We start from the raw sequence: 23,389 nt of genomic DNA on the forward strand, positions 1-23,389 counted from the left end.
CTAGATAAGGGTTTGAACAGTAGGGAGGGAAAGAATAGAATGGGGAGTGCAGTGACAACCTGAGCCTGGCTCTGAGGGAGGGAAACAGTGGATGTGGGGAGCAGTGGCATAGCCGGAAGGGCTCACGTGGGTGCATCCCGACTTCAGGTGGGTGAGCAATGGTGGGAGTCAGGCCCCGGCTGCACTGCCTGGCAGAGCAAAATAAGCCCCGGCACTCCAGCCCTGCTCCCTGGCCAGAGTGCTGAATGGCTCAGGGTCAGTCCCTGTTCCCCAGCTGAAGGGCTGGGCAGATTGGGGTCAGCCCCCCCACCCTGGCTGGAGCAACAGTGGAGTGGGGTCAGCCCTGGTGCCCCGGCCCCATTCCCCCACCAGAAGAGAGGGTCGAGAAGATTGGGGTCAGCCCCCACGCCCTGGCTGGAGCAACAGTGGAGTGGGGTCAACCCTAGTGCCCCAGCCCCATTCTCCCACCAGAGAGTGCTGGGCAGATTGGGGTCAGCCCCATGCCCTGGCTGGAGTGCTGGCAGAGCGAGGTCAGCCCTGGGGCCTCTTCATCACACCCTGGCTGGAGCATGTTGTGGGCATGTTAAGTTTAGGGTGGGGGTGGTGGGGCTGCCAAGAGACAGGTGGAGACTGGGCAGAAGGCTGCATGGAGGGTGGTTCATTTGGAGTCCTCTGCATTGAGGTGTTGCCTGCTACCATAGCAAGAGATGAGGTAGCAATCTCCTGGGAAGAGGGCATTGAGGGACTCCAACAGAGCAGGCTATCCCGGTGTCCTGGGAGAGGCGGGAGTGCTGCTGTGTCAGAAAGCCCAGGAACTCAGACCAGGGAGGCAGGATTAATTACCAAGACCAGTGTGTGGCATGAGAGTCTGTTGGCCTGCCTGAAGCACATCAGAGGAAATAGGAGCCAGCTGTGTAGCTGGGCTAGGGGGGAGGCCTACACCTCCCAGGTGTCTGCCCTATAGTGTGTCCGAAAGGCTTTCACTCAGAGCTTAAAAGAGATCCGGGAGCCATTTGTTTGTAGCTTTTCCAGTGTAGAAGTGGTGTGTGAGCCCTGACTGGACTCTCTTTGCACACTGGGCTATAGCTACATCCTGAACCTCACTGCCTGCTGTCCTGCTTTGCTTTGAGGTGGCAGCAGTCTCAGGTAAGGGAGGAGTGGGGAGTGAACCCAGCCAAACTGCTGGCAGGGCCTGAGACAGGGACCCCAGAGGGCAAGGTGGGCTGGAGTCCTGCCACGCAACCGCAGGAGCTGCCTGATGTGCTGGGGCATTGCCAGGCAGTGTGTAGGCTGAGCGTGTGAGGGAGGGGAGGGTGACTACACACACACCCTGAGGGGCCTAGCCGATAGCCTGCTGGCATAGGAGTGGTCAGTGTGGCAAGAGGGAGGCAGAGGAGGAGTGGGTGAGCAGTGATTCAGCAGGCAGCTGCATTATTCAGCCTCCAGAGGGACAGCCTACTCTCTGGAGTGTGGAGGTGGGCGGGATGCAAGTCAGCAGAGTTTGGCCTAGCCATGGAACAGGTGCTCACCATGAAGCCAAGGGGCAAGCCTCATGGTGGCTGTCTTGCCTTGTGCCCCTTTAAGGGTGCAGTGATTCCATGGGGCGGCTTTGCAGTCTTGTTCCCCTTGGACTTTACATGCAGAGTGACTGAGGGCATTTACTGACCTGCATTTTCCTATCTGCACAGAACTCTGAAGATGCGTTGATCTCAATTCAGCATACGGCTAATTAGTCCAGAGGCGGAGTGTGCTTTCCACCCTCTTACTGCTTTCATGTCCTTCAGAGAAGGCTCCTGGGGTTCCCACGGGAATGGCTGCCGAAGGCGAGGAATGGGAGCTGTTGAGCACTGCTCACAGCACTCAACAGGGTAGCAGAAATACCAGCAAAAAAAACCCAAACAAAAAACAAACAAAAAAACACTCTTTGAAAATGGCACAGAAGAGGGCAGTGGGTCCTTGAGAAACCTCTCACAGACCCAAGAGGGATGGGTCAGGATTTAAATCCCTACCCCGGGGCAGTCTGGATTCAGGTTGCAGTGTTGTGGGCTGGGGAAGCTAGGCTAAGGCTTCCTTCTATCCTGGTTATTCCACAGCACACAATACCCATCCGAGCTAGGGCAGCCAGTCTGGGGCAAGTTAGGACAGCCTCCAGCAGCCCCACAACCAAGGAGATGTAAGCCACTCACCCTGCCACTGGCCCCCAGACTAATTCTCAGCATTGTCTCTGCTGCCCTCTGGAGTTGCTACCAGGGCACAGCTGTGGTTTAAAAGGCAAAATACAGCCCTTAAGAATTCCCTAAGCAGGCTGAGCTCTCTTGACTTCTTTGGACTAAGACTAATCTTCCCCAAGGCTGGAGCCCAGCTCTGTTTCCCTGCAGGGCACCGGACCAAACATTTCAGCTACTAGGACTTGGACCAAATTAACTGACTCTGAAGCTGAAATCTGTGGTCCTGCTCCATGCAGCCCTACTGGATAACAGATTTGTTCGAGTGCTCCTATGGGTCTGGCTCCTATGGGTCTGCCTTGGTCTCTGCATCCCTGGTAGCACATCATACCATAAAGGCACTTATGGTGACTTACACAGCAGGGATTTACAAACAGTTCTGCTCACCCGACCATCACTTCACCCAGCAGAAAAACCCGGGCACCTCCCAGGAGTTCAGGGAGGCCTGGCTCTGATTCTGATGTGGACTGGCTATAAGGCAGAAGTAACTTTTGAGTCTTACTTCTACCTGCTTCTCTTCTGCCTCCAGTTCTGCTTCTGGCTTCTCTCTTCTCTCCCGTTTCAAAAATCCCCTGTAGCAGGAATGGACGGACTCTGCTTTTTCTTTCCTTGCTCAAACTCTGCCATTGATCTTCCTACTGCTCTGGGGAGATGGTCTGGCATCAGACAGGCTGCCATGGACACCGCTCACTATGTCATCCTCCAAAGGGCTCTTCTCCAGTGATCTGTCTCTCCCTGGGTGGCAGCCAGCGTGGTGCCAACTCAGTGGTATGACTGACCATGGATCAAGGTTATGTTAAATTAGTTCTCTCCCAACTCACACTGGTAGTTCTTTGAGAAAGATAGCTACTGATCACAAAGGGTGTCCGGTTTTAACTCCCAGCTCAGCCCCTACAACAGAAATGTACCATGCAGCAGTGTTGCCAGTGCTGCCCACCTGATTAGCAGAGCATCCACAGCCAAGCCTGCCGGCAGGGAGGGGACAAAGGAGAGAGTTGTCCTGAGGTCTGGCAATTCAAAAGGGGCTGGAGTTCCAGCTGCCGCTGCCACTCCCACAGCAGTAGTGATGTCTGGATCCCCAGGCCTTTTAAATCGCTAGCTGGAGCACCACTGCAGTGCGCTCTAGGCAGCTGTGAGGACTGACAGAGAAGAGGGGAGAGCAGCTGCGTGGAGGGCTGGCTGCCTGGTGTCCCATCCCTTCCGGAGTGTGGAGTTAGTAATAGAGTAAGAATATACATTACAATTATAATGCCAACCAGTGTCCACTAAGTGACTTGTCACACGATGTCAGCTACGTTTAATATTAGAGTTGAGTGAGTTTACTATTTATTTAACTTTCTTTTATATAGGAATTACATACAGTGCTCCCATCAGCTAACTGCTGAGTTATCTGCCAAAACAACTAGGCTATGTCTACACTGGCATGATTTTCTGGAAATGCTTTTAACGGAAAAGTTTTCCATTAAAAGTATTTTTGGAAAAAGCGTGTCTAGATTGGCAGGATGCTTTTCCGGAAAAGCACTTTTTGCGGAAAAGCGTCCGTGCCAATCTAGACGTGCTTTTCTGCAAAAAAAGCCCCAATCGTCATTTTCACGATCGGGGCTTTTTTGCAGAAAAGAAATCTCCGCTGTCTACACTGGGCCTTTTCTGGAACAGTTTTCCAGGAAAAAGATTTTTGCCCGAATGGGAGCAGCATAGTTTTCCCGGAAAAGCACTGATGATTTTACATTAGATCGTCAGTGCTTTTGCGGAAATTCAAGCGGCTGGTGTAGACAGCTGTCAAGTTATTCTGGAAAAGCGACTGATTTTCCGGAATAACTGGCCAGTGTAGACACAGCCCTAGAGTTTTCCAGTGCTTTACTAGCCTCTGGATAGAGATGATATGTGCATGGGGGTGGGCAGATGGGGTCAGTCCCACCTATTTGCTGCTTGATTTGTACTGAGCATGTTCAGTAACACTGCTGAATCTGCCCCCCCACACACACACTTTCCCTCCCTGTCATGACATGCACAGGTTACGCCCCCCCCCCCCCCCCCATGCCAACATTTGAAATGGTGCCCCTGATGCTAACTCCAAATCAAAAGACTTCTCCTAGGGCCACTGTTATGACTGCAACTTTCATTTTCCCCACTGCAATGTGGGGCATTGAAGGTATAAACCTAGGGTGGGTTTTACTACAGATGCTCAACTAACCACACACAAAACAACATTCTGATCTCAGTTACGTGGGTGCAACCACATTTATTTCAGTTTCTTCTGTGTTAGTTAGGCATCCAAACAACTGAGCACAGGATTTAGCCCCTAGAAGTGAGACTAAAACCCAGATTTAAGATTAACTATGAGCAACTATATTTTAAAGACAAAGAAGGGAAAAGAAGAAAGCTGTTCAACCAGATTCTCAGCTACTCTAAAATGGCAAAGCACCACAGAAGTCGGTGCTGATTCACTGCAGCTTTCATCTAACTACAAATCCAACACAGGTTACAATTCTGAACTAGTGTTCCCTCCCTGCCCCCTTCAGCACCTCATCTCCCCTTCAGATTCCAGCTGACAGCTCCACTGCCCTGTGAGCACCGCTTGCTGCTTCACCCTCAGCTAGCAACCTTTTGAATTGCTTTATTAGAAACTTGGCCACTTGCCGTATTGCATGCACATGGATAGGGTGCATTGTCATTAATTCTAGCAAATTAAAATGTACAAACCTTTTATAAGACTCTGTTATTACTATTATTATTTTCACTTGTTAACCAGACTCAATGAATTCCTGTCTGAATACCAGCTTATTTCCCTGAACATGTACAAACACTAGGCAATATTTTCTTAGGTTTATTAGCAATGTTTTTATTAAGAAAGTTTTAAGAGGTTCAGAAATCCTTGCCATGCAAATATCAGAGACAGTGAATCATTACAACATTATGCTATATAACCACCCAATTTCTCTACTTTACAGGTGCTAGCATGTTAGCGTGGGCATCTTTACACCATCCATGACATGCTGTTTCTGGTGATTTTATTAAATTGAGTGACCTCTCTAATTATTAACATTAGATATATTTCTGGTTTGGTAAATGCATAATTAAAGTTGGACAGGTAAGCAGGGGTTATTCTGTAGGTGAGCAAGATTTGCCCAAGTACTGAATAAATGGTAAGCAAATATCTAAGCATCTATTTGTCCTCTATTCTGATGGGTTCATAACTGATATATTAATTTATCCATAAAGACAACCTCCTATATTTTGTCATTCCTCTAGAGTTGGACTATTTTTTTTTCAACAGAAGGCTATCAATAGCCAGACAGCTACTAGCAGATTAAATTAATTCTTCTTTTCTTGGGTGATTATTTCCACCAAGAAGTCCCAGGAGAATTACTTGGTATTTGGTATTGTGTTTAGAAACTGTATCCTAATACATTCTAATGTCTGGATGTGCCCGCCATACATGCATAAAATCTTCTCTTTCACTACAATTGTTCCACTTAGATTGAATATTTTCTCTTTTTCAGCCTGCCTCGTGCAAGTGAACAGTTATCTTAAGCTTGCTTTCATCACGCTACAGATACAGACTGAGGCTGCTGGTCCTCTTTTCCAGATCCTAAGTCATTTCTCTGGGATAATTTGTCCAGATCCTTTATCCAGTGCATCATATACACATAATATTTTTATAGGAAAGCTATCTGCAAAGATTGATATCAACTAGTTGTTTAATTTCTTAAATGACCATATGACATTGCTTCTATTGGAGTTAGCTCTCTGTATAAAACAACTTTCTTGCCAAGTTGAGAAATAGTGTCTAACATGAAAGAGCTGGTACTAGGAGATAGTAGGCCAGTTAAAGTTAGTTTTGCTCTCAAAATTAGAAAGTTTGTATTCCATTGTTCTGCAAATACATAAATTCTCTATTGAGTTAAGATCATTATCTAAGATGGATGCAACAGAAGGGGAAAGAGTTTCTTATCTCTAGTTCTATCATGGATTGCTGCAATAAAAGAGAACCATGTCAGGCTAAAGCAGCACACATTCATCTACAAATGTCTTCTGTGGCCCTTGAACGGGCTGCAGGTCAAAAATTGGTATTTGATCTGATCTTTCAGGAACCAGAATAAATGACTAGCTCATCCATGGAACTCAGTGGGAGACTTCATCATTAGTGTTCCAGTCCTACAGAGTAGCCTTTGCTAAAGGATGTGTGTAAATTTCAGGTGGGTGTTGGGTTTTGTTTTTCAGTTTTGTTTTTCAGTTAATCCATAGTAGCCTAGCAATATCTACTGTCCACCATTTTCTTGATCTATAAAGACCCACTGATTGGCTGGAGTAGAGCACGTCCAATCCATACACTTCAAGCTGACTCTCCTGATACAAATTTTCTATGATTCTAACAACTAGTCTACCCTGTTTAATATCTGCACTCACTCTTGGGTCTCTTCTGACCCTATATAAATTCTAACAATGGCTTTTATATTGTTGCTAGGGTTTTATCCAGGATGATCACAGAGATTTCTGAAACAAGAAAGACATCCTTGGGGAAAATACTCATTTTTGACTGTGACTGTTCCCAACCATAAAACGGTTCCCCCAACCACTCCCAATATTTTTTTTAACATTTGTTGTAATAATGGTTTGACATTTGAATCATAGAGCTCTTCTAGGTTGTCTGAGATTTGAATTGCCTGGCATTTTATAGAATGAGTTGCCCATTCGTACCCAAGAATGGCTTCTGACCAAATGTTAGCAATGCCTTTCAGATTTGCCGTAACTTAATTTGAATCCAGAAGCTTTCACAAAGTCTTGGGTTTCTCTAGATATTAATTGTAGGGAAATGTTTGGGTTAATAAAAATATTACATCTGCATATAAAGCTATTTTCTGATGTATTCCTGCAAGTTTTATTCCTGTGACAAATTTTGTTACTTACCCTTTGTGCAAAAGGCTCTCTAGCCATTGCGAAAGAAGGAGACATGAATATCCTGGCCTAGGCAATATTTTCTGTGCATGGCTCACTTCCACACCTTAGGGTGTGTCTAGACTACTGAGTTTTGTTGACAAAAGTGGACTTTTATCGACAAAACTATACCTGCATCTACACTACCGCTGAGTTCTGTCGACATAATGTCGACAGAACTCAGCAGTTTTGTCGACGCTGGTAAAACCTCATTTTACGAGGCATAACATCTTCTGTCGACAGAGTTCTGTCGACAGAAGGTGTTATTGCCTGTAGGGTTGTGTCTAGACTACAGGGTTTTGTCGACAAAGCAGCTTGCTTTGTCGACAGAACTGAATGTGTCTGGACGCTCTGTCGACAGAAGTTTTGTCGACAGTATCTGTCGACAACTTCCGTCGACAAAACCCTGTAGTCTAGATGTACCCTTAATGCCCTTCACCAGCCCCTAATACTTGTTTATCAAAATGTTCGACCGCTTTCCTTCTGAGGGCAGGAAGTGAGATGCCAAATCGGCCACACTAGGCCAATGGTGGGGGAAGAGGGTCAACATGCTGAATTATTCTTAGGGCAGCAGATTGTCATGAGCAGCTTCTGTGGAGACCATTCGTATAAGAGCTCAGGCTTGTTGCATTAATACAAAATTATAAATCAGAGGTGAGGAACTATAGGTCTGGGGGCTGTATCTGGCCCTCAGCTTGCCTGGACCCAGGCCCCCATCTCTGGGCCCTGCCCCCAGCATTGGGGAGCCTATGCAGGCACACCAGCTCCCCACTGTGGGGCTGGCCCACACAAAATCTACTAGGCTGGACCCTCCTAGTACAAGGGGAATGTGGGGAGTGTGTTTCTCCCTCTCAGTCAGGGGCCATGTCAGTGAGGGTGAATGTTTGTTTTTTTTGTTGGTTTTTGCTTCTCGCTGGTGTGTGAGGTCCCTGACTGATTTCCTTTTCTGTGGGTCAGTGGCCCCCTGACCCAAAAAAGGTTCCCCACTCTTGTTATAAATCCCATGATAGTTAACCGTCCCAGTAATGCTTGTCAATGGCCGGGTGCAGAATCTCAGACCTGGTAGCAAGGGAGCCAAAAAAAAAAAATTACATGAATTACAAACCTTAACTAGATTTCCCAACATCCCATGAAGTATTGTTACTTCCATTTCACAGGTGGAGAAACTTGAGGCAGAGAGTGTAAGTGATTTTCCTAATAGATCTCCAAGGATCTGCAAACTTGCAAGATGTCTATTATAATTGTGCCTTTAGAGCTGGCTGTCTGGAGAGTGGCAGCTGCTGGCCAGTGGCAGCTGCTGGCCAGGTGCCCAGCTTTGAAGGCAGGGCCACAGCATAGAAGGAAGGGTGGAAATACCATATCAGATGCTGCTCTCTGGCTGCCCACCCTGAAGGCAAGGGATGGACTTTTTTTATATCTAAAACAGTCCATCCAGATGGAGATTGTGGGACCAGAAATAAGAGGTCCTATCTGAGAAAATGTGGATGTATGGTAGCCCTCTCAGAGTAGCACCACCCCTCACATTAAGTTCAGATACTTTGCTTGTATGGTTGTATATAAAGCCACAATGCTTTGAGACTGTTATGGTTATTACCACCAACTTGGAGAAAGTTATGATTATTGTGACAATCACTGTATCCTGATGTCTAAGGTGGGTTTTTTTGTTGTTGGTGGGGTTGTTTTCTTTATTTTTTTTTGATCAGACTACAGGTTTCTAAATGTCCCTGTATTTATTCTGAAAACTGCTGCTTTACACTTTTTAAAGGCTTCAGCGTCTTTGGCTGCAGGGATAATGATTTCATGCTTCATTTAGGGCTCCTGTGAGTATGTACAGTAGCCTTAGGGGAATTAACTAGTGAGTGTGATGTCTAGCAGGGTTACAAATAGATGTGTCCATTTAGCTAAGCTAAGAGGAGTCCATGGAAGAAGTTGGAAAGCTCTGCAAGGGAATTTTTCATATTTTGGATGAGGAAAACCAAGTTGCCTGTTTTGTCCTCTATGGAGGTGCTTCCTAGTGAACAAATGAAGAATGGGACCACATGTTATCCAATACTGTCTCATCACTGTTATCTATGAGACTGCAGCTCTGATAGTCTGCTCTCTTGCTTTGTGTAGTCATTTACACTAGTGAATGTGAGCTACTCCTTCTCTGGCTTGGTAGCTCTTTTCATACACTGTGCACTGGTGTCAAATCAGAGCACAAAAAGCCAGACAATACGTCCTCAGGACTGCTGGTGTTACTAGGTGGTACTACTGTACCTTGTTCACTGAAATCCTTCACAAATAAAGACCCATTGTATCCTTAATGTTACAACCTCATCCCTGTGGCTGATCTAGCTACACACTTAGCCAAGCTGTGTTTCAAGGACAAAAGTCTAACATTGTTCCTCAGGCAAAATCTCCCTTGGGCTTTAATGAGAAATTTGCCTGAGGTGGAAATGTCAGGATTTGGCCTTAAATTATGAACAAACGTCTGCCCAGTTTTGGAGCCTGAATCTGCAAGCTGAATGCCGAGCTACTCCCAGGCCAACAGACATCGGTAATGTTAGACGCTGCACTCTTCGAGTTCTGGCCCTTCTAGTTCTGCTCTCATTGGCACCGCTGGTGCGTCTTCTTTTCAGAGAAGGCAGAATCTGACCCTGTGTGTATAGGCTGGGCAAAGAGGATGGTGTTAGCATGGCAGCTGTGTGGCAGATTGTCAGTGATCCAACACATCTGTTTCTAGCTGATGCACTCATTGGTTTACATGATTTTACCAAGCACACTGCTAGCAGCTGCATTTAAAAAGAATGGAAGCTGAACTCCCAGGAGACACAGAACTCTTGAGAAACTCCCAGGGATGGGTGATCCACAGTCGACTTCTTTGGATCTGCTAAAAGTGTCTTACCTCTCCCTCTGACAGAATATGTCACTTCTTCCTCTCTATCAAACATGCCTTCGGTTATGTGTCAGGCAGGGCCCAGCAAGCTTGTGTGGCTACAATTCAAGTAGACATACTTTTTTTCATTAGGGCTTGCACCTCGACAGGAAAGGTAGGTGTGAGTGTAGCACTGCTCTCAGGCACTATGCTATTCTCTGCCTTGGTAGTAGTTTGCCACCTGACTACTCAACGGGATTCTGGGGCTGACTGCTCTCTATGGGCTGGATCCAAACAGCAGATCTGAAAACACCGCCACTTCCATAGACATCAAAGGGTTTGAAATTCAGATCCGGTTCTGAATTCTGTAGCTTAGGCCTATCTCTAAGGGCCACAAGAGATTTCCTGCTTAATGTGCTCCATAAGGGGGCCAGACTCCAGCAAAGTCAGTCAGGTTCTCTTCTCAAAGAGGACATCAAGCAACAAATTGGAGATGTAAAAATATTTATAGTGTTTCAAGCCCAGGGTATGTTTTCTTCTTCCTACACAAAGGGAAGGTCTTTAGAATCAGTCACTGTAAAGTCCAGGAGCTTCTGGGAAGCACGGTAAATGGTAAATTTCATCAAAGGCCGGTGTTGTAGAATTTGTAACACAGGTGTATTGTTTGGTACTTGAGCCAGAACAGGACCCCACCCTGCCTCCTGGAAGTTCTGCTTACAGGAACAGTAGCTGATGGTGGCTTCAAGCCAGGTTTTGGCAAATACAATATCTCACCATCATACTGGGCAATGGTTCACACCAGTAGTAGCAGTTTAAAGAGGAAGGTGTGGGACTGAATGGAGGAGAATGCATTACTCCTTCACCTTATGTGGGAGCACTGTCCCTTTAATGGTTGGACTAGGGAGATTTGTAGCCAGGATAACAGAATAGTCCTGTCTCAGCTGCCTCACCCAGTCTCAGAATCAAATGCACAAGCAAGTCTTCACAGGGGTATCTTGTGTGTGTCTGGTTTGGTACAGCTGAGCCTCCACGTCCTGCTGACCCAAGCTCAGAATACGCTGGTGGTGGAAGAGAAGGCTGATCTCATGGTATTTGCAGCCAAGAGTAGAAGTCTGGTAATCTGGCAAGAAACCTTGATTCCCCCAGGACTTGCCTCCCAAAAGTGCATACTCAGATGCTTCGCCCAAGCTTTGGATTCACATCTAAACATGAAGTGAGTCTGAGGGGAACTTGCTGAGGTTCCTTCCTCTGGCACTTTGGCATCTGCTGCACTTATTCTGTGGCTAGCAGACATCAGTCATCACCACTAGCAAATGGACAGTCTTACAAGCATTGAATTTGCTTTAAAACAAATTCCATTAAACTTGTGCTAGGAGACTGGGGAGTTTCCATGTTAAATATGTTCTCCCTTTCATTCTGGTCACAACTCCTCCAGCTACCTAATCAGTGACCCCCTCCCTAAAGGTACATCTACACAGCACCCTTCGCTTGCAATAAGCTAAGCAATTCATGCTACGCAAATTGCGTAGCTTATTTCGAGTGTATTTTGAAATAGCCTATTTTGTAATTTGGCACTGGGTAGACATAACTTGCTATTCCGAAATTCCCCGTAACCCTAGTGGAATGAGGGTTACCGGGATGTCTGAATAAGCCACCCGTTCTTTCAAAATCTGTTTCAAAATAACGGGCTGCTTCAATAGATGTGGAATAGCTATTTTGGGATACTTCTGGTATCCCGAAATAGCTCCACAGTGTAGATGTACCCTCAATGAAGGAGTCAGCATGCTTCAGATGTCTTATGTTTAAAAGCAGCCCAGAAGTGACTATCTAGATATAGATGGCACAGGAGTGTAAGAACTACATTGGTTAGAAAGCAGATCTAGTTAGTTCTAATCCTGCAGTGACAGGAAAGCAGGTAGCACCAGACTTGGGCTCTATGCTTATACTGTGACAGCAGCTTCAGTTCAGGGAGAGCCTGGGACAAACAGGTAACTGGTCCCCCTCCCTCTTCCCGGGAGGCTGTAAGGGTATGTCTACACTAGCTCGTTAGTTTGAGTTAGGTAGGCAAATGAGGGCAACCGGAATTGCAAATGAAGCCTGGGATTTAAATATCCCGGGCTTCATTTGCATGTTCCCAAGCGCCACCATTTTTAAATCCCCCTTAGTCCGAACTCTGTGCCCGCGGCTACACGTGGCACGGAGTAGGTAGTTCGAATTAGAGATCCTAATTCGAACTACCGTTACTCCCCGGGCTTCATTTGCAACTCTGGTTGCCCTCATTTGCCTACCTAGCTCGAACTAACAAGCTAGTGTAGACATACCCAGAATTACTCTGCGCCTCTGGCCACGTGATGCTGCTTGTGCTCTCTCTGCAGGTTGTTCTGATGTCATAGCTGAAATATTTTTCCTGGTATATTTTAACTTTGCAGGGCCAGAGAGAGAGTAGAATCCCACCAAAAACTCCCTAATCCGAGCTTCCCTTGTCTGGCAACATCCCTGGCCCAGCATCATCTGTGGGAGCACTCACGGGGATAAGTCATTGGGCTGGGGCCAGGAGCGTTGCCAAATTAGGGGGCCAAGACAGAGCACTGGGGGCAGCAGAGTCAGTGGGAGGAACGCAGAGCCCCAGGGGGAGCGGAGCTTTCTGTACAGAAACAGAGAGAACAGCAGCATGGCTGCTGGAGGGGAGCGCAGAGCCCCCCGGGGCCATGGCGGAGGTGCTGGGGAGGAGAGCACAGAGCCCCCTGAGTGGCAGTAGAGCCGTTCGGTGGAACGTGGACCTCCCCAGGCGGCAGCAAGGCTGCTTGATGCAGCACGTGCAGCGCGAAGCCCTAAGCAGCAGCAGGGTGGGAGGTTTGCAGAGATGCAGGCCAGAGTGGAGCCCCAGAATGCAGTGGAGTTCCCGGCCACTGGCGGGAGAGGGAGCCCCAGGCTGCAGCAAAGCAGGGGGTGGAGGGAGTCGAGCTCCGCCCTTCCTCCGTGCTATGGGGAGAGCAGAGCCCTGGTGGCAGTGAAGCTACCTGGGGAAAAGCAGAGCCCCGGGTGGCCAAGGGAAAAGCTGCATTGACCTGCTGCATTGACCTCCCCTGGGATGGCAAATTTCCTGGTTTGGGACCACTCAGGTCCTGAGAGTGCCGGACAAGGGAGTACAACCTGTATTATTGTCATGGCCTATGTTACCCAGGGTGAATGACTTACATGGAAAACTCCCTCCAAATCCTCTTTCCCAAAATGAGTTACACAAACCCATTCTGTCCCGACAAGAAGGCTCTACTAAAGTCCAGAGGCTCCTGAGAATAGAAACACAGTAGAAGCTCAGAGTTCTGAACGAAACAGTCAACCACGTGCCTCATTTGCAATCGGAAGCAGAGACAGAAGACAAGCCAATACCGGACTGGACTGTATTAAACAAGCTACAAAGGGAAAGCTGCATTTTTCTTCTCCGTAGTACAGCTTTGAAACTTTACTAAATCAATGTTCAGATCAAAGTTACAAACCACCTCCCTTCCCCAGGTGTTTGTAACTCTGAGGTTGTGCTGTTCAATAGATGAATATGCTTTCACTGGAAAGTTAGCTTTCCTATTGCAGTCTGTGGGAAATAGTGTCACCTAGTGGACAATGTGAAATGCAGAAATAGTCATGAGTTTTGCTACAACATATTTTCTGTGTTACTTGTTATTCCAGCGACCATGGAACTATGATGGTGCAGGAGGTATTCTTTGTGTGTTTGCCATCCGTTTGCAATGTATGTGCAGAGGGGCAAGCGAGCTGATGTGAAAGAGAAGAGACACTGCTAGGACGTGGGGAGCAATGCAGCAGAAAAGGTAAGCAAGCTGTCTGGCTGGGGGGGAGAGGACGTTTATTCTCTTTCCTTTCTTCTGTAGCATTAGACAGTTGGAACTTGTTTGTCTGGTGATCTACTTAGCATCATTTCTACTTTAAAATGTGACCTGTTCAAGAATTCCCTAATTTCCCCGTGCTCTGGCTGATTATTCTGATGGCATCTGCATGCTTGGTGGTTGTACGTTTCATGAACGGGCTGGGGGAGGCAATTTGCTGATGTTGTTCTATTCACCATATAGATGTACTTGGTCCTCAGTCTTAAATAAAAAAAGCCTTCCTTATGCGGCTGCAGTTGAAGAGGCAGCATGGTGTGGTACAGTGGCTCTCAACCTTTCCAGACTACTGTACCCCTCTCAGGAGTCTGATTTGTCTTAAGGACCTCCAAGTTTCACCTCACTTAAAAACTGCTTGCTACAAAATCAGACGTAAAATCACAAAAGTTTCACAGCACGTACTCTGGGCCAGGAGCTTAAAGGGGATCGCTGGCGCTGGGCATTTATTCACTGGCTGGAGCACAGGTCTGGGGCCCAGGACTAAGCCAGCTGTCTTACAAGTGGTAAGGATCCTTTTAGTACTGCTGACAGTTGTTGCGGTAGCTGATTCATGCTATGTCTGTATGCTCAGTGTGTGCACTGTGAATTGTCTAGAAATGTGTAATGTGCTTGGCATGTGCACATGAGTTTTGCCAACTGCCCAGTGTCCAGGTCCTGGGCCAGGATGTGCTGCTTGCTACAAAATCAGACGTAAAAATACAAAAGTTTCACAGCGCGCTGCTACTGAAGAATTGCCGACTTTCTCATTTTTACCACATACTTATACAATCAGTTGGAATCTAAATATTGTACTTTTGTTTCAGTGTCACAGTAGCATAAACAAGTCAATGTAGGAATAAGAGATCCTCCGGAAAAGGGCTTTATTCCGGAGGATTGCGTCAGTCTAGACGCTCTTTTCCGGCTTTTCCCCAAGCCGGAAAAAAAGCGGCGGCCATGTTTATTTAAATCCCCCGCGGATTTCCCTATTCCAAAGTTCAAAATTAGCATGCCTCTTCCGGAGAAGGGGCCAGTGTAGATGTAGCCGCAGTGTGTGACAAACAACGAGTCTCTTTGATACAAAAGAACATGCCAACTACGTCCTTGGTGTAACTCTCAGGCCCTAACTTTGGCCTAGCACACACAAATGAACTGCTCCTAGGAAAAGGCTGGTACATTTCACCCTGTAAAGAGAGGGTCAACATCCAGAATGGACGGCCCCACTCTGTAAATGGGTATTTTGTTCTCACGTCATAGGCTCTGTCTACACTGCCAGGTTATTTTGAAATAAGTTATTTTGAAAAAATAACTCGAAACAACTATTTTGAAATAAGCTTGTTCCTCTTCACAAGCAAGAGTTATTATTTCAAAATAACATACCCTTATTTCTAAATTTCAGGCTTGGTAGGGTGTGTCTAGACTACAGGGTTTTTTCGAAAAAAAAATGGCCTTTTTTTTTTTTTTTAAAAGGGAAAAAAAAAAAACCTTCCCCTGCGTCTAGACTGCTGCTGTGTTCTTTTGAAAGCAAATCAAAAGAACGTGGCAGTTTTTTCCGGCGTTGGAAAACCTCGTTTTACGAGGAATCATGCCTTTTTTTGAAAGTGCTCTTTTGAAAAAAGGCGCTATGTAATGCAAACTGTGCTTTTCAGAAAGAGAACATCCGGACTGTCTGGGTGCTCTCTTTCGAAAAACGGCTTGCTTTTTCGAAAGTACTGATTGTAGTCTAGATGCTCTTTTTCAAAAGAGGCTTTTTCGAAAGATACTTTCGAAAAAGGCTTGCAGTCTAGACGTAGACCTAGTGTGGACACTTGCCTTGTTATTTTGAAATAACTCCTCTTATTTTGAAATAACACCCCAGTGTAGACATTCCCTACTTGTGTATTAACAGAGCAATGTGGGCCAGTTGCAGGGTGAGGTGCATCTATCCCTAATAACTCCGATGAAGTGGGTTTTACCCACAAAAGCTCATGAGACTATATATATTTGTTAGTCTCTAAGGTGCCATAGGACTACTGGTTTTTTTTTTTTTTTTTTTTTTTTTTAAAGTTACAGACTATCAGGCTACATCTACATTACAGAGTTTTTGCACAAAACCAGCAGTTTTTGCACAAAAGCTCATGGAGCGTCCACACTACAAGATGTGTGTGTGATTTTGCACAAGAAAAAGTACAGTAGATCGTCAGAAGACAGGGCTCTTTGCGCAAGAGTTATTCCTCATAGAAAGAGGAATAAGCCTCTTTGCACCAGAGCTCTTGTGCAAAAAGGTGTGTGTGGACGGACAACAGGAGCTTCTTGTGCAAGAAACCCCTATCAGAAAAAGCACAGGTGCTCTGATGGCCATTCTGTGAATGACCATCAGAGCTTTCTTGTGCGAGAGCATCCATGGCAGTTTGGAAAAAAGAAGATTAAGGGGGGACCTGATAGCGGTTTTCAAATATCTAAAAGGGTGTCACAAGGAGGAAGGCGAAAATTTGTTCCTCTTGGTTTCTGAGGACAGGACAAGGAGTAATGGGCTTAAAAGTGCAGCAGGGGAGGTTTAGATTGGACATTAGGAAAAAATTCCTAACTGTCAGGGTGGCCAAATATTGGAATAAATTGCCAAGGGAAGTGGTGGAATCTCCCTCTCTGGAGATATTTAAGAACAGGTTAGATAGACATCTGTCAGGGATGGTGTAGACGGAGCTTGATCCTGCCTTGAGGGCGGGGGGCTGGACTCGATGACCTCTCGAGGTCCCTTCCAGTCCTATGATTCTATGAAAAGCACATGGCATCTCTTCCGCAAAAAGCTCTCTTCTGCAAAAAGTTCTTGTGCAAGAAGCCTGCAGTGTGGACGTAGCCTCATGCGACTGTAGTGGGAGCGATACTCAAATGTCTCTGTCTAGGCTGGGAATATATTATAGTCCAGGGAACTTTCTCATTCCTGTACCCCCTAAAGATGGGCGTGGTAGGGTCCGGGCAGGCATTTGTAAACTTGGCGGAGATTTCATCTGTCCTCACAAATAAGATATTAGCTGTTTTCCTCACATATACTCATGACTGCACTTGTAATCAGTTTTTGAAGTCAAATAGGGACACTCTTCTGTCACTGTATATCTTGTTTTCATTTTTTCCCCCTCTTATATATGGCTGCTAGTTCCTGAAATAACTGTGACAGAGGCGGCATATGGTGCTCTGCCACTTGTGAATTGCAGGAGTCCCAACTGCTTATTTGGGGAGCCATTGCTGTCTCTCTCCTTTCCAAATAAAGGAAAAGTGCTGGCAATGGTTGCATCATTACCACCAAAACACATTGTGTTTGCTATGTGGGTTTTGAATAATTGCATCCATTTAACTGATTTATTCAAAAAATGGAACCCGCACCTTCACATCTTCCCTGGCACAATTACCTTAACAAAGCAGAACTGCCTGTCACAGCCATTCCCTTTTCTATTTCACTAAAGGGCCTGGCTCAGCTTCCGATGGTAAAAGACTTGTGAAACCTAAATAGTTCCACTCTTCCACTTTAAATTGGGAGGTGGGTCTGTCTACCTAGAGTGTTGAGGGTATTCGTAAATCAGGTTAAAACAGCACCGAGGACACCATCACTCTGCTTTTGACACAGATGGCTCCTCCCGGTCAAGCCTACAAAGATGCGTGGATTTGAAATTGAGGCTCTACCCTTGCTTAAAAGCTGAGTGGCCCTTGCTGCACTCCTGACTTAGCCCTTATTGAAAACGCAACCCACCTTTTTTTGCCGCACAGAATCCCTTGGGCTGGTTTTCCCTTTCTGAACACGGCAGGAGCCAGGGTTACACTCTGTGGGCTAGGTCTCTAAAAGTTTCCCCTCTCCAAGTATTTGATTTTGATTATTTACATTCTAGTAGCACCTAGGGAAGCGTGTTGTACATACGCCCACTGAGAGACTGTCCCTGACCCAAAGCGGTTACACTCTAAAGGCACAAGACAGGCAAGGGTTGGAAGGAGAAACCAGCACAGAATGGTGGGGCCACTTGTCCGGTCACTGGTGGAAATGGGATGAGAACCAAAGGTCCTTATTCAACACTACACTGCACAGTCATGAACATGGTTTGTGCAGCTACCGGGGAGGAAGACAGAACATATGTGCTTGCACCCTCTGTCTAGTATGACCAGTGGTGACTACCTCCAAAGGAGTCTGTAGGGGAACATGGCCAAATTTTCAGGTGCCCTATGCAGCTGCCTATTCTGTTAACAGTAAGGACTGTTCCCAGGGGTATTGGCCTTTTCCAGATGTACACAAAACTTGGGGCAATTAAAGGGCTGAGATAAAACATATACTCTGAGTCAAATACCTCCAGTCTGCTGCTCTCCCTCACTCTCAGGGAGCTGCCACTTCATCAGCTGCCAGGGACTCCCTATAATTGGAGTTTATAATGCTCCGATACCAAGCCACACCTGCTTAGTCATCCCTGCCTTGCCCTGCTCTCCTGTTTGCCTGGGAGTTGTATGCCTCTGTGTCACCAGTGGTCAGGTGCTTAGCTGTGCTCCTGCTGGCAGTCTGAACCTGTGACCAGCTTTTTGCCTAGTGGTGCTGCTGAGTTAATCCCGCAAATGCCGCCTCCTGGTCTAGCCTCTCCTTCCCAAGGGCCAGATCCTGGCAGGAGCTGAGCCCCTTGCCCTCCCCTTGGAAACAATGGGAATTGAGGGAGCACCTCTTGCTCAGCACCTGGAAGGAGAGGGCCCTCTATGTTTAATAACAAAAATCCCTTCCCCAGTGCAGACCCAAAGCAATGTGTTGCCTCAGGGATGAGAAGCCCTGCTACCCTGCCTTGCTCCAGGGTGTAATTAATCCCATCCCAATGAGTCTTACGTTTCCTTGAAAGATGTTTCCCTGCTCTTGCTTAACAGTTGCCTTGACTGTCCGTTGCCAAGGGAATGGAGCTTTGCCATAGACTTCAATGGGACAGGGCTGTAGCCTAAGTGGACTTTATATGTTTTTCGTTGCCAGACTTTTTGGGACTCATTATTCAGCACGCCCGTTATTTGAAGAGCTGGTTGAATCGACGCTGGCAGATGTGACGTTTCCTGGCCTAGAATGGAGGCAACTTCATTTTCCCCTCCGACCTGCAAATCTGTTTCCTGAACACCCCTGGTGAACAAAGTCCCGTAGGAACTATGGAAGCAGGGCACAATTTACAGCTGTCCTGAGGATTGGCCTCCTCCATGCTGGGTCCACACTGGCTCCTGCAGTGCCTCAGTAGGTGAGAAGCTGCTCCTGCCCACTCTATTGTTGTGCTGGCATATGGTAGGGCCCCCTTGACAGCCATATTGTTGCTGTTTTCTTGGCAGCGGAGGATATCAATGGAAACATAGGATGCGCAGGGGACGTAGTGCCAATTCTCTAGGTCAGCTTGTTACCCAGGGTTCTTTCAACCCAAGCCTCCTGGTAACTTTACTCTCGGCAACGTGGGGTCAGGAAATAACTCTCGGCAACGTGGGGTCAGTAAATAACTTTACTCTCGGCAACGTGGGGTCAGGGAGAGACGGCCATCCGACCAATAGATGGATGGTACAAACAGGACAACACATGAGTACTTTCACTTAAAACTAAACTTTACTTGGCCTCAAGCACTTACACACGTCCACAACAAGTTAGTAAAACACCCCCACCCTTGATAATTGCCGAAGCTGAGTGTGGCTCCCGAGTGACACAGTGACAGGCTTCCGATGACCAGTCCCATCTGCCAGTGAGGACCCAAGATGAGTCCAGATGTAGAGTCTACAAAGAGTTCCTAAGTGTCCAACTATCCCAAACTTTCCTATCCTATTTATCCACTAGTATTACAATTACACGTTATTCAAAAAAAACCAAACATCTTGTTAGGCAAGCACTTTTTAAAGGTGAAGCAAGAGGTTTTCTGCTGATCAATTAGCCAGATGTGTTTTTTCAGAGTCTGCATGTCCTGGGGCCCTGACAGGCACATCCCTTAGTGCAGTGGTGCTCAACCTTTTTTAATTCACGAGCCCCAGGGCCTGGAAAATTTTTGTTGAGAGAAAAAAAAAGCACCAGGAACACTTTGTTGTGGCCCCTTTAATGGAAAGCACCGGTCCGCTCCCCTGTTGCTCGTACGTCGGGTGCAAAGCCAGGAAAACAAAATGGCATCTGGCCCGGTGCTGCAACCCCCCAGGAAGACAGCCGCAACCCCCAAAAGGGTCGCGACCCACAGGTTGTACATCGTTGCCTTAGTGCATCCAGGAAAGCTTCCTGTTGTCTAAATGACTCTGCTATTTCAACCAAGGTCTGGCCTTCAGGAAGGATCTGGGGTCAGGATGCCCTCTCTGTGACACCCAAAGCCCCTTCTCCCCCTTCCTGACTTGGTCATGCTAAAGCTGCAGTCTAGGCTTATTTAGGCCTGCTAGCTTGGTTGCTATTAGCAGTATGCAATAGCGGTTCAGACACTCTACTGGATTTGCCAAAATCTCCCCATACAAGCTTCAGAGCTGCTGTGTAGACAGGACGTCCTGCCTTCGCTGCAATTGTTCCCAAGAAAAAGAAGCAGATCAATTTTCCAGGCACCTCCGTCAGTCATGCCATGTAAATGAGAGAGAGGTGGGAGTCCATAACCTGCTCACTCCACCTGTGCTCTCCTTTGCTTAACAGTTAGCACTAGACACCCTGCTGACCTCTTGGATAATCTGAAGCTGGTTATCTGGATTTCACTCCTTTTAATTAATATTTTTAAATGGAAGCTTGTTCCACCAATAACAAATTGTGATCCAGTATGTTCTATCACTTTGGGCACCAACCCCATCCCATAAAAGCTCAATTGCATTTATGTAACGTAGGCATTTTTGTCTGATCCCTTCGGGGGTGGGGAGGGGGAAGCCCTACAGATTCGGAAGCACATTCTTATGCTTGATCTGCCGGGAGCGGGGTTTAGATGCGGCTATGCAGGGAGAAATGTGGCACAAATAGAATGCAGAACTGTATTTTCTCTGTTATTCTGTGGTGCTCCTCATTCCATATAGAGAAAGGGTTCTGGGGGCATCTTTCTTCTGGGGCTTATTTATACCGTTGTCTTCACCGTTTAGTGGAAACAAATTCTGGGGGAGTTAGACACCTATCAGCAGGCTTGCTGAAGGGGACGTGAATAAAAGGGGCAATTGCTTTGGGATCCGTGAGTCAGAAGGACCTGGAGATGCAGAGCTCCCCGCCTCCTCCCTGCCATCTTCCCTACGGGCTGAGCAAGTCTGTCGGTCCTCCCGTGATCAGTGACTAGAGCAGATTTGTTTTCCTTTAGTCAGTATCAGCTCCAGCCCAAGGAAAGATCACTTTGTGGGATCATCTCCTGCTACCTTTCTGGCTGTGTCTTTAGGCAACAGAAATCCTGGATCAGAACTCAAGGAATAATACTTGCTTGCTACTCTAGGTGGTGCACTGGGCTAATAAGTCTTGCTTCTGCAGGCGCAGAGAACAATTTGTTTTGCTCACAAGTGAGCCTGCTTTGTCACACTCAGTCTAAAACTGTGAGCACTTTCCCATAGCAAACTCCTGTTCAGTGTCCTGTTGGTGAAAAGACCCTGAGACTCACTGTTAGGAGGGATGCCATGAGCTTGCACGGCCTCTGCAGCACTTTGCATCCATTCACTACAACCTCAACCAGGGGTACCTGCGGGCAGGCAGAGCTTTTCCAGGGGGTATGTCAGTGCATCTCGACATTCGCTTAGTTTTGCCCAGGCACTAGCACAAGCAAAGTCAATACAAACTAAAATTTCATCGAGACAATGACTTGTTTATACTGCTCTGTGTACCAGACACTGACATGTGAGTCCAATATTTTATATTCCAATTGATTTATTTTATAATTATGTGGTAAAAATGAGAATGTCAGCAATTTGGGGGGGATAGTGTGGCTTTGACACTTTTATATTTTTATGTCTGATTTTGAAAGCAAGTCATTTTTAAGTGAGGTGAAACTTGGGGTTACTCAAGGGAAGTCAGACTCCTGAAAGGGGTGCAGTAGCCTGGAAAGGCTGACAGCCAATGCACTGCCTGGCTGTATACACCAGGCCAGTCCATATCTGCAGTCCAGTCTGGGGTTTGGGTAAACTCCATTCAGCAGTGCTGGGAAACACAAGCTGTATAAGCCACTTTTTGGGTCTCTGGTGCTGGACTACCCACAGGGAAAAATGAATGGGTGCTCAGCACCTACCAACAGACAAGCTCCCCCTCTGCCTCCCTCCCTCTCTCCACTGGTGACCCCGCTCATCAGTTCCCGTCCTCCCAGTACTTCCAGAGCACTGTGAACAGCTGATTTGCAGCATTCAGGAAAGGGGAGGAGCACACATGGGATGTACCAGGGAAGAGATGGGGTGGGAAAAGGCAGGGTGGGGGGTTGTGGGAAGGTGTGGAATGGGGGAAGGGCAGTGGTGGGGCTTGCAGGAAGGGGTGGAATGGGGTGGGGGAGAACAAGGGGCGGGAAGAGGCAGGAGCTTAGGGGAAGGGATGGAGTGGGGGGGGGAGGAGGCGAGGCCTGGGGCACAGGGGAGGATCAAGCATCCCCCTGGCTAGAGGGAAAGTCAGCGCCTATGACTACAGTGATTTAGTTGAATGCAACATAGAGTCTCCTCTCTCTACTTCATTTCAGCCAAGTCCTGTCTTTCCTTGACTGCAAGGGACAGTATTAGTGGCATAGGCTTCCTCTAGGCCCAGGGGGTGCTCAATGCCCCACACCATCCCTTAAATCTCCACCCCCATCCCACCTCTTCTGGCCCACTCCTCTGAGCGCTCCCCATCACTGCTCTTCCTGCTCCCTCCCGGAGTTTCCTGCATGCCTGACTGCCGCTGGCGGGAGGCACTGGGAGGATGGGGAAGGAATTGATCAGTGGGGTAACCAGCAGATGGGAGGTGCTGGGAGCTGGCTGCCGTTGGGTGCTAGCACCTACTATTTGTTTTCCAGGGGTGCTCCAGGACATGGAGTCAGTGCCTATGATTAATGACCCTGGTAAGCCAGGAAGGCATCTTTTGCTGACCTGGACATAGAGATTTCTCTGTAATGTGAACAGAGAGCCACAGGCTTCTGGCTCAGCCGAGCTCTTTGATCCAAACCATACTGCTCATTTGGGTCTCACCCCTTCTCTCAGTAGGATAAGTCTCATAGGGTTACACAGAAATATTTCTTTTACTTTCTTGTCCATCCATACCTTTTTGCAGTGCTGGAGACTGAAATATTCAGCAACACTGAGCCATGCAGAGTACAAACTCACCTGAAAGCAGTAGGCATGTACTTGGCACAGCTCTGTGCTAATGTGGAGATACTGCTATTTATACTTGTGCCAGCTCCATAGCAAACAGCAAAGAGACTTTAACACCAGATTACAGAGGGAGACCTCAGAACTTTTATTTATGCTAAAATTCCACATGTTGCGAATGGGCCTTCAACGAGATGATAATTATTTTACAGATTACAAAGACAGCCTACCACCTTTTGGTATTTGTAGTGACCCCCAATTAGGCACTTAATTGACGCTTACAGTAA

The 23,389-nt window shown here is 47.0% G+C and overlaps 1 long non-coding RNA gene across 3 annotated transcripts in view; it reads left to right on the forward strand.

Annotated features, from left to right (window-relative positions):
- The first annotated feature begins 757 nt into the window (after positions 1-757).
- Positions 758-23,389, forward strand: part of LOC142828072 (uncharacterized) — a 67,744-nt gene continuing 45,112 nt past the window's right edge. Inside the window, exons 1-3 of one of the 3 annotated variants that reach the window (XR_016349292.1) lie at positions 762-1,146; positions 13,705-13,844; positions 18,859-21,148. This is a non-coding gene — a long non-coding RNA (uncharacterized LOC142828072). Of the gene's footprint in view, positions 1,147-13,704; positions 13,845-18,858; positions 21,149-23,389 lie in introns of those variants that run through there. The other 2 variants (XR_016349293.1, XR_012903027.2) reach the window with 2 other exon arrangements.

The sequence above is a fragment of the Pelodiscus sinensis genome, chromosome 3, assembly GCF_052426305.1.
Source record: "Pelodiscus sinensis isolate ZL-2025 chromosome 3, ASM5242630v1, whole genome shotgun sequence".
Classification (NCBI taxonomy): Eukaryota; Metazoa; Chordata; order Testudines; family Trionychidae; genus Pelodiscus; species Pelodiscus sinensis.